The sequence below is a fragment of the Anomalospiza imberbis genome, chromosome 1, assembly GCF_031753505.1.
Source record: "Anomalospiza imberbis isolate Cuckoo-Finch-1a 21T00152 chromosome 1, ASM3175350v1, whole genome shotgun sequence".
Lineage (NCBI taxonomy): Eukaryota > Metazoa > Chordata > Aves > Passeriformes > Viduidae > Anomalospiza > Anomalospiza imberbis.
In genome coordinates this window covers 110,777,739-110,785,044 of record NC_089681.1, presented here as the reverse complement: position 1 = coordinate 110,785,044, position 7,306 = coordinate 110,777,739, and positions in this window count along the sequence as shown.

Here is a 7,306-nt window from a genome sequence, read left to right as displayed (position 1 = left end):
GGGTTGACAGAATTTATAGAACAAGACTGCCCATCTGCTCTGAATATCCATGCCTAACATCTGAGCAGTATCAGAACTGTTGTTCACTGTTCTGAGTGATGGTTTTAGACCAGAAAACATGAGCACTCACCCATCCTGAAACTTTAGGTTGTCATTCAAAATTTGCTAAAGCAAAGAGGATGCCTGGGAGTAATTGTCATACTTAGATAGCCTGGATTACTCTGAAATAAGGAAGCTTGGGGCAACTTTGTGTAGACAGGAAGACTCTTCCACTTAGGGATACCATTTTTTTGTGATCCTGCATTTTGAATTAATATTTGGAAGATCTCATGAATGTCCTCAGATATTCAGGGATGTGAAAAGTTATTTTGCCTTACTTCTGATTTAGTGCTAAGCACTAGAGATGGCTGGAAGTTAAGTGACATCAGACATTTTTGGCAGTTGGGAACATCACTGGTAGAGCTGACTTGGAGCAAGCACTCTGCGTAGATGTTTAAGAGGATATTTTAAGGTTGGAAGCACTGTTATGCTAACGCACACATGGAGCATACACTCCTCATTACTGCATAACTTGCATTACTGCATAACTGTTTGCTTATGCTTTGTTTATTTTCTGTTTTTTTTTAATACCAAATTGGTGGCTTTTGCTTTGTATGTGTACATATACATTATATATATAAACTTTTTTTTTTTACATGCAGTATGTAGGACAGTAGCATTTTGTAAGATACATAAAGGGCTATATGAGCTAAATGTGGTAAATTAATATATATTTTTAAATTATTTCTTTATTATTCCAATACTACTTCTACCACTGAAAGTCTCAAATCTTAATAGTTCTTGTTTTATAGAGAAGGTTATATTCTAAGGCAAATCCAGAGAAAAGGTTTTTATGGAATTCTTTCCTCCAGACTGTTACAATTTTTTTTTTTCAGACAAAAAATGAGGTTTCAGTAACTAAAATAGCTAAAATAGTTTATTTAAATTTCTGTTGATAGTTCACTATTTGCATTTGCTTTTCAGTGCTGGAGAACACTCAGCTTGGCACTATGTATTTTTTCCCCACTAATATTTACTGTTCATTAAAAGACTGTGACATGGTACTGGAACTGAATGAGCCTGCTCTGCAAACACTCTGTTTTGCCTAGTACTGGGATAGTTTTACTGAAATCATTAACCCCTGTGTAAGGGGATCATAAATTTGTAACTAATTCTTGGTTTATGAACTTTAATGCTAAGGAAGACATTACATTCTAATGATACTTAATCAACTTGCCCTCATCATATGTACTGATTTTGTTTAGAGATGTTGAATGTATACCTGTTTGAAGAGTTAGTACAAATAAACATTTTTGTCTTGGGAATCACTTTGGTTTCTGTTGTCTCATTTTACAAGTTTTGCAATTAATATTTTATTCACTTGATGGAAAGTAGGTTTTTCTGGTTGTGGTATGTAATGATAGCAGATATGAGATTGCTATGCAATAACGTAAATTTTAAAAAGAGCTATTTGGTGTCCAGATGTCAGCATTTTCTTTCTTTCCATTAGTGATACGATTGTGTTGTTTTTGACCTCTGAAAACAAATTCTTGTCTTCAGTTCCTTCAGTTGCTGTGGGAGCCACTGGAGGGCACTGGTCGGTAAGTGGCTGATTCCATCCACTCCGGAGTTACTCTTCTGACCATTTCTGAATTTCCCTTAGGTTCCTGTATGAGTGCACCTGTCTCACAGTGTGTTCCTTGTGTTTAGGAGATGGATGTGTTGTAGACCCACTGGAATTGAGGGAAGGAGCTTGGTATGAAGTTCCCAGCATATTATAACCTGCACCCAAGGCACCTGTCATCAAAGACTCTTCCTAAGTACAGGGCAACAGCCACTACCTCAGCTGTTGGACAATATGGTCACTGAGATCTTTCAGTATCACTGTACTGTGTACCCAAAAATGTTTGTTTCTGTTGGATGTTGAAGTTCAAAGACTTTGGGAAGTAATAAGAGCTCATTTTGTCAGTTTGTACATCAGCCAAAGGGGTGGGAGGTGTCACAAGTGTTTATCCAGAGAAAGAAAGGTCTGCTACTTAGTGTGGGACATCATACTGTAAAACAAGTATGGTTTTCTTGGTGACCAGAATAATTCATTGTCTACTGAAATCCTCAGAGTAGTTAATAAAACGACAGCAATGTCTTAATCCATCGTTTACACATAGGGATACTGCGAGGAGTAAAGATGGTTGCCTAGCAAATCTCTGCCTGGTTGCATTTTATTCCTAATTTTAAGATGGAATTTTAGCCATTAGGTCATTTCTTGTGGTACTTTTACCTCAAATTTGTATTTATTTTAAGAGTGCAGGAATCAATCAATAGAATAAATATGTAAGTATCTCAAACATACCATCCAAAAGGGCTTAAATTCTAATTAGCCTGAGTCAACAGCAAAGTAAAAACCCATCACAAGAGAATTAGGATGGACACCTTTGTTTTATGTATCTTCTGAAGGGGTGGTGCTTTCTCACTAAATCAGTGCAAACAGGCTGGGTGACTCTCATGGTCTGACTGCAAATAACAGCCGGGCTGTACAAGAAACACGGCAGACAAGAAGTCAGTGTCCAGTGGCCTCTGCTGATAGTTCTTCATAGTTGTCCCAACCTGGACTTCATTGTAAGCCTGGAGTCATAATTTCAAATCAATTGCATAGATTTCACAGCGATGAAATTGGATAATGCTGAAATAAAATGTCCTGGAACACATGGCACGTCATATTATTAGAAAGCATAAAACTGTTCCATTTCTGCCTGTCTCTTGGCTGCATGGATTTTTCTCCTGTGATTTCCCATGAGCTGATAGAAATCTGAGCACTAAAAGGTAACACTTCCATTTTGAATAATGGATGAGAAGAGCATCTGCCTTCAATCTCAGCATGTGCAAAGGAGAGGTGTTTGGCATTCAGGTTAAGTGAAACATGGTTTGCTCTCAGTCTGTTCTAACTTGATTTTAGAACCCTGCTTTGGGTAAGGACTTTGAGATACTCTTGATCTGTCAGTCTAATCCTGCTCTTACTGAAAACAGTTTCAGAACTAGATTTTAAGAGGAGAACAATAGGGTGACATGCAGTATAATGGTATCTCTGTCAGAGTTCCCCATGTCTAAATTGAATTTACTTATTTGTTATATTTAACTATTACTTACAGTATTTGTTTTACATTTAGTGAAGGTAATTGTAGGGACATTGGGAACCATTTGTAGATTATTTCTGTAAGTTACTGTGTGAATTTCTGATTTTCTGTGTGAATTTCTGATTCACACAGTTTCTGTAAGAAACTTAGTGAATTACTGATTTTAAAAGTATACTCTTCCTACAAGTTATGCTGAAGGAATCAGTGAATGATAAATAAAGTACCGCTCTGACCTGTGTGAGCAGTCCTGATTAGGTGGATGTAGCTGCCAGAGTCTGCTCAGTCTAACACACATTGCACTCTGATGTTAGTGTTGCTGTTTGTTGCTACACTGCATGTTTCCTTTTCTCACCTGGATGAGAGTCATGGAGTGTCCTTCAACCTACAGCTTTTCTTTGTGCCTGTTCCAGCTTCCTTCTCATCTTTGTGTAGCTGCACCTCTATGTGCTGTTTTGTAGTGACCTTTAAGAAGAGTTCTTCATCTCAGAAGGTGGATGTGTGTACATGCTCATCTACACAGATAAACCCCTACTTACTTTGCTTTTGAATGGTTGTGTACACAAATAAGCCTTGTAAAGTGCTGGGAATTTTGCACAGGATTTTAGCAAGGCCACCAAGACGATTAATGTTTAGCTGCCTTTGCACTAGCTAATGTCTGTCTATCCATTTAAAGCTGTCTGGCTGTAAAGCTAGTGCATAGATTTCTTCCAGCCTCTCCTCTGTGCCTGTGATGGCAATGAGTCAGGTTGGGGTAATTGAAAACATTGCTACTATTTCAGGGGAACAGAATCACATCCATGCTTCCAGTCCCTGAAGCTCTGAAATGCCATGTTTGTAAAGAATAGTGCATATGTCACGTTCAGGTAAAAGTAATAGTGACATTAATTGAACTAGTTTGCCCTTTCTTTCTCCAAATCCGGGTTTATTATAAACCAAATTCTTGTCATAGAACCATACTTTAGCTCTCAGTGTGATAGATTTTTTCTGTATGATTTGTGGTTTTGAGGACTTGGTGAGTATCTTTCAGTTTGATGATTACTGAGTACAGGCATGGGGTAGGCTCAGAAAGTACAGCCTTGGGGATTTTCAGTTTGCTCTTTTGCTATTTAAAGGCTGGAAAGAGCTGGAAAGCAAGCCAAATCTGTTAGCAAGCACTGGCTGGGTTCCTGATCTACATCATTTTAAATACTAGCATTTGAAATGCAAAATCAAACACAAGCATTTGCATCACAGCTACTCAGGACAGTGAAGCTTTTTTTTTTTTTTTTTTTTTTTAAACATGCTGTTCTTTTTTTGTGGTACCCACTTCCTGTATTGTTGCATTGAGAAATAAACCTACATGTATTGTGATACATGCTTTAGGAGGCTCTAAATACTTGAAAGCAAAGTGAGCACAAAGCAAGCTGCTCTGTACTGTGATTGCTGAGCAGAGCCAGCCTTGGCTGTGCTTGTGCCTTGGATTAAAGCCCAGGTTCTATAGAAGTATTTTTAGTTGCATTTTTAAACAAAATTTATATTTTTTTCTAATTCCTACTTACCCTGCAGATTTTCAATGGAATGTGACAGAGATGCTTTGGATATTTTGTTGTTTCTGGGATTTTATAAAATTTAATATAGCTGTTATCAACATAATTTTCTTCAAGCTTCAAGCTAGATGGTAATTGCAGCAGTGCTTGGTCGTGCCAGTCTTCCCTTGTCTTTGTTTAGTCTTACCCCCCTGTTTTCTTTATCTGCATTTTTTCAGGCTGTAGGCTGCTACAGATAAGGAATACCTTTCATTACTCCCAGAGCTTTAGCCAGGATAGAAAAAAGGATCAGCATGCTGCCATGTGCATTTAGCTTTGTCTTACATTTGATGCCCAGCAGGGAGGTTAAGTGGAATAAAGTCTTCCAAGCTTTCATACTCTTGGGTTTAATCCTTATGCTACTCCCATCTTTATTCATATATTGACTGTTTTAAAATAGCAGAACCTGGAGTTGTTTCTTTGTGGTGTTTCCTAGTGCAGTTACTCAGTCTGATTTAAGTCTCTAGAGTAAGTGATCACACCAAGATCTTGGTTGCTAGTAATGATCTTTACCCCTTACTGCTTAAGCTTTGTAACAAAAGCTGCTTATGTTGATTCTAATGTATTCCTGCTCTGGAGCCAGAGTATCCTACACTTAGGTGTAGTCTACCTAGTTACTGTACTCACATAATTGTTCCCCCTCAGAAATTTTATCTCCATTATGAACATTATTTACAGATGCATTAAAAAACTGATAATTCAGCTCCTTGAAACCATTTGACAGAGGAATGTGCAGTTTCCAGGTATGACAAATTCCAGGTGTGGCTTTTCTTCCAAAATACAATGTGGTTGCCTTGACAAGGCTGGGCAAGGCTAGAGCAGCAGAGGTGTTTGCTAGCTTTCTGAAAGCAATCTGATTAGAGTGGAACGGGGTTGCACTGCAAACCCTACAGGTAAATTGTTTGAAGTGTTACCTTGTATCTACTGTGTGTGGAGAAGAGAGGGAACAGAATGCAAAGCATTGCATTTGTTGGAACATAAGGAACGAGCCTAAAGTCAGTTTTAACCACTGCAAGAGATGGTAATACAAGAACATGCCCTGTAATACAGAAAGAGTGTAGACAAAGCTGTTGAGAGTTTGTTGAAGCCCCTTTTGGCCTGTCAGTCTGTACCAGGCATGGCTTCATGGTAACAGCTTAGTGCACAGCATTCCTTTCAAAACTAAAACCTGGAAAATGTCTCCTCAGAGAATTTAGCAGTTGCTGAAGTAGAAGAGAGAGTTCATAAGCACACTTGGTGTTATCAAAATGCACAGAGATAAAACCATTGCTGTTGAAGTTCGCTTTCCATTCCACGTATTGTTTCTACAAGCAAGAAATAGAAAACTAAGATCAGAAAAAGATGCTGTTCCTGCATTATAGACAACTTATACAGAACTAATATGCACTTCACTCACTTTGTTGTGGGATCATGAGAGTTCATGAAAATGTGATGATGGTTATGAGAAGGGCTGGCAAGAGAAATATCTGCAACTTCCTCAAGGTTGCACATACCGTATTTAACAAGTAAGAAGTAATCAGAAGTGTTGGTTACCTTCTCATCAGGTTGTGATTTTTCTCAGAGCTAAGCTAAGCAGGATTAGGTCTGACTAAGTAGTCAGAGATAAGCCCTCAAAGCAAAGCTCCTCAAAATGCTCTTCCTGAATTTCTGAGGGAATTATCTTCCTTCTCTTTTGCAATTGCAGATTCAGAACTAGAAGTGGGAGCCCTAGGTAATGGTAAGGTACCCATAACCCTGGCTATTAATATTTTTATGTCATCATAAAACCAAATAAGTATAATGCTGCTAGCAGCTCTGCCCTGTTGTCACCAGAGGTGGAGGTTAAATTAAAATAATTGAGCAAGAACACTCCAGGGACGCTCCTGACGCCAGATGTGATTTCATTAATCTAATGTAGGTGGGCTGGAAAGCTTCCTAGTTTCCTTCTATCTGAGAGCTTCCGTGTTGTACCCAAGCTCTCTTCCCTAGCACAAAGCCAGCACCACTGTTTTGGTTCTTTTTTTTTTTTTTTTTTTTTTTTTTTAATTGCTACAGTAATCAATCCTAAAGTGAAGTGTAGTGGATGTGGTTACATGACTTTTGAAGAGGCATTAGTGTGAAATGGCCATGTTTAGCTAGAACCTATCATGTCAGCATGTAGGCTGGATCAGGACAGCATCCACGCAATAGTGAGCAAATATTGGAAGGTTTGAACATCTCTGTTCTTGTAATGTTGGGACAGAAAGACAGAAAGTAGAGGCCCAGAGTGCACAGACAGACAGATTTTAGGAAACAGAATGGGAACATCTGAGAAGCTCAGCTCAAGGTACCTTGTGTTAATTACTGAGTTAGACTAGACTGATTTAAAACTCATTATGTTTTAATGACTGGGAACTCTGCACCAGGTAACCAGGCTTCACATGAGTCCTCCTTGAATGCATTACTAAAAATGACAATGTGGTTTATTGTTACAGAAGTTATATGGTGAATTATCAGGGAATCTAAACTATTCAAGGCAGCTTCCTTGAGTCAGGAAAAAGGCATTTCAGCTGGACTGTTAGAAGGCAGATCCTCAGATTGCTGACCTTGCTG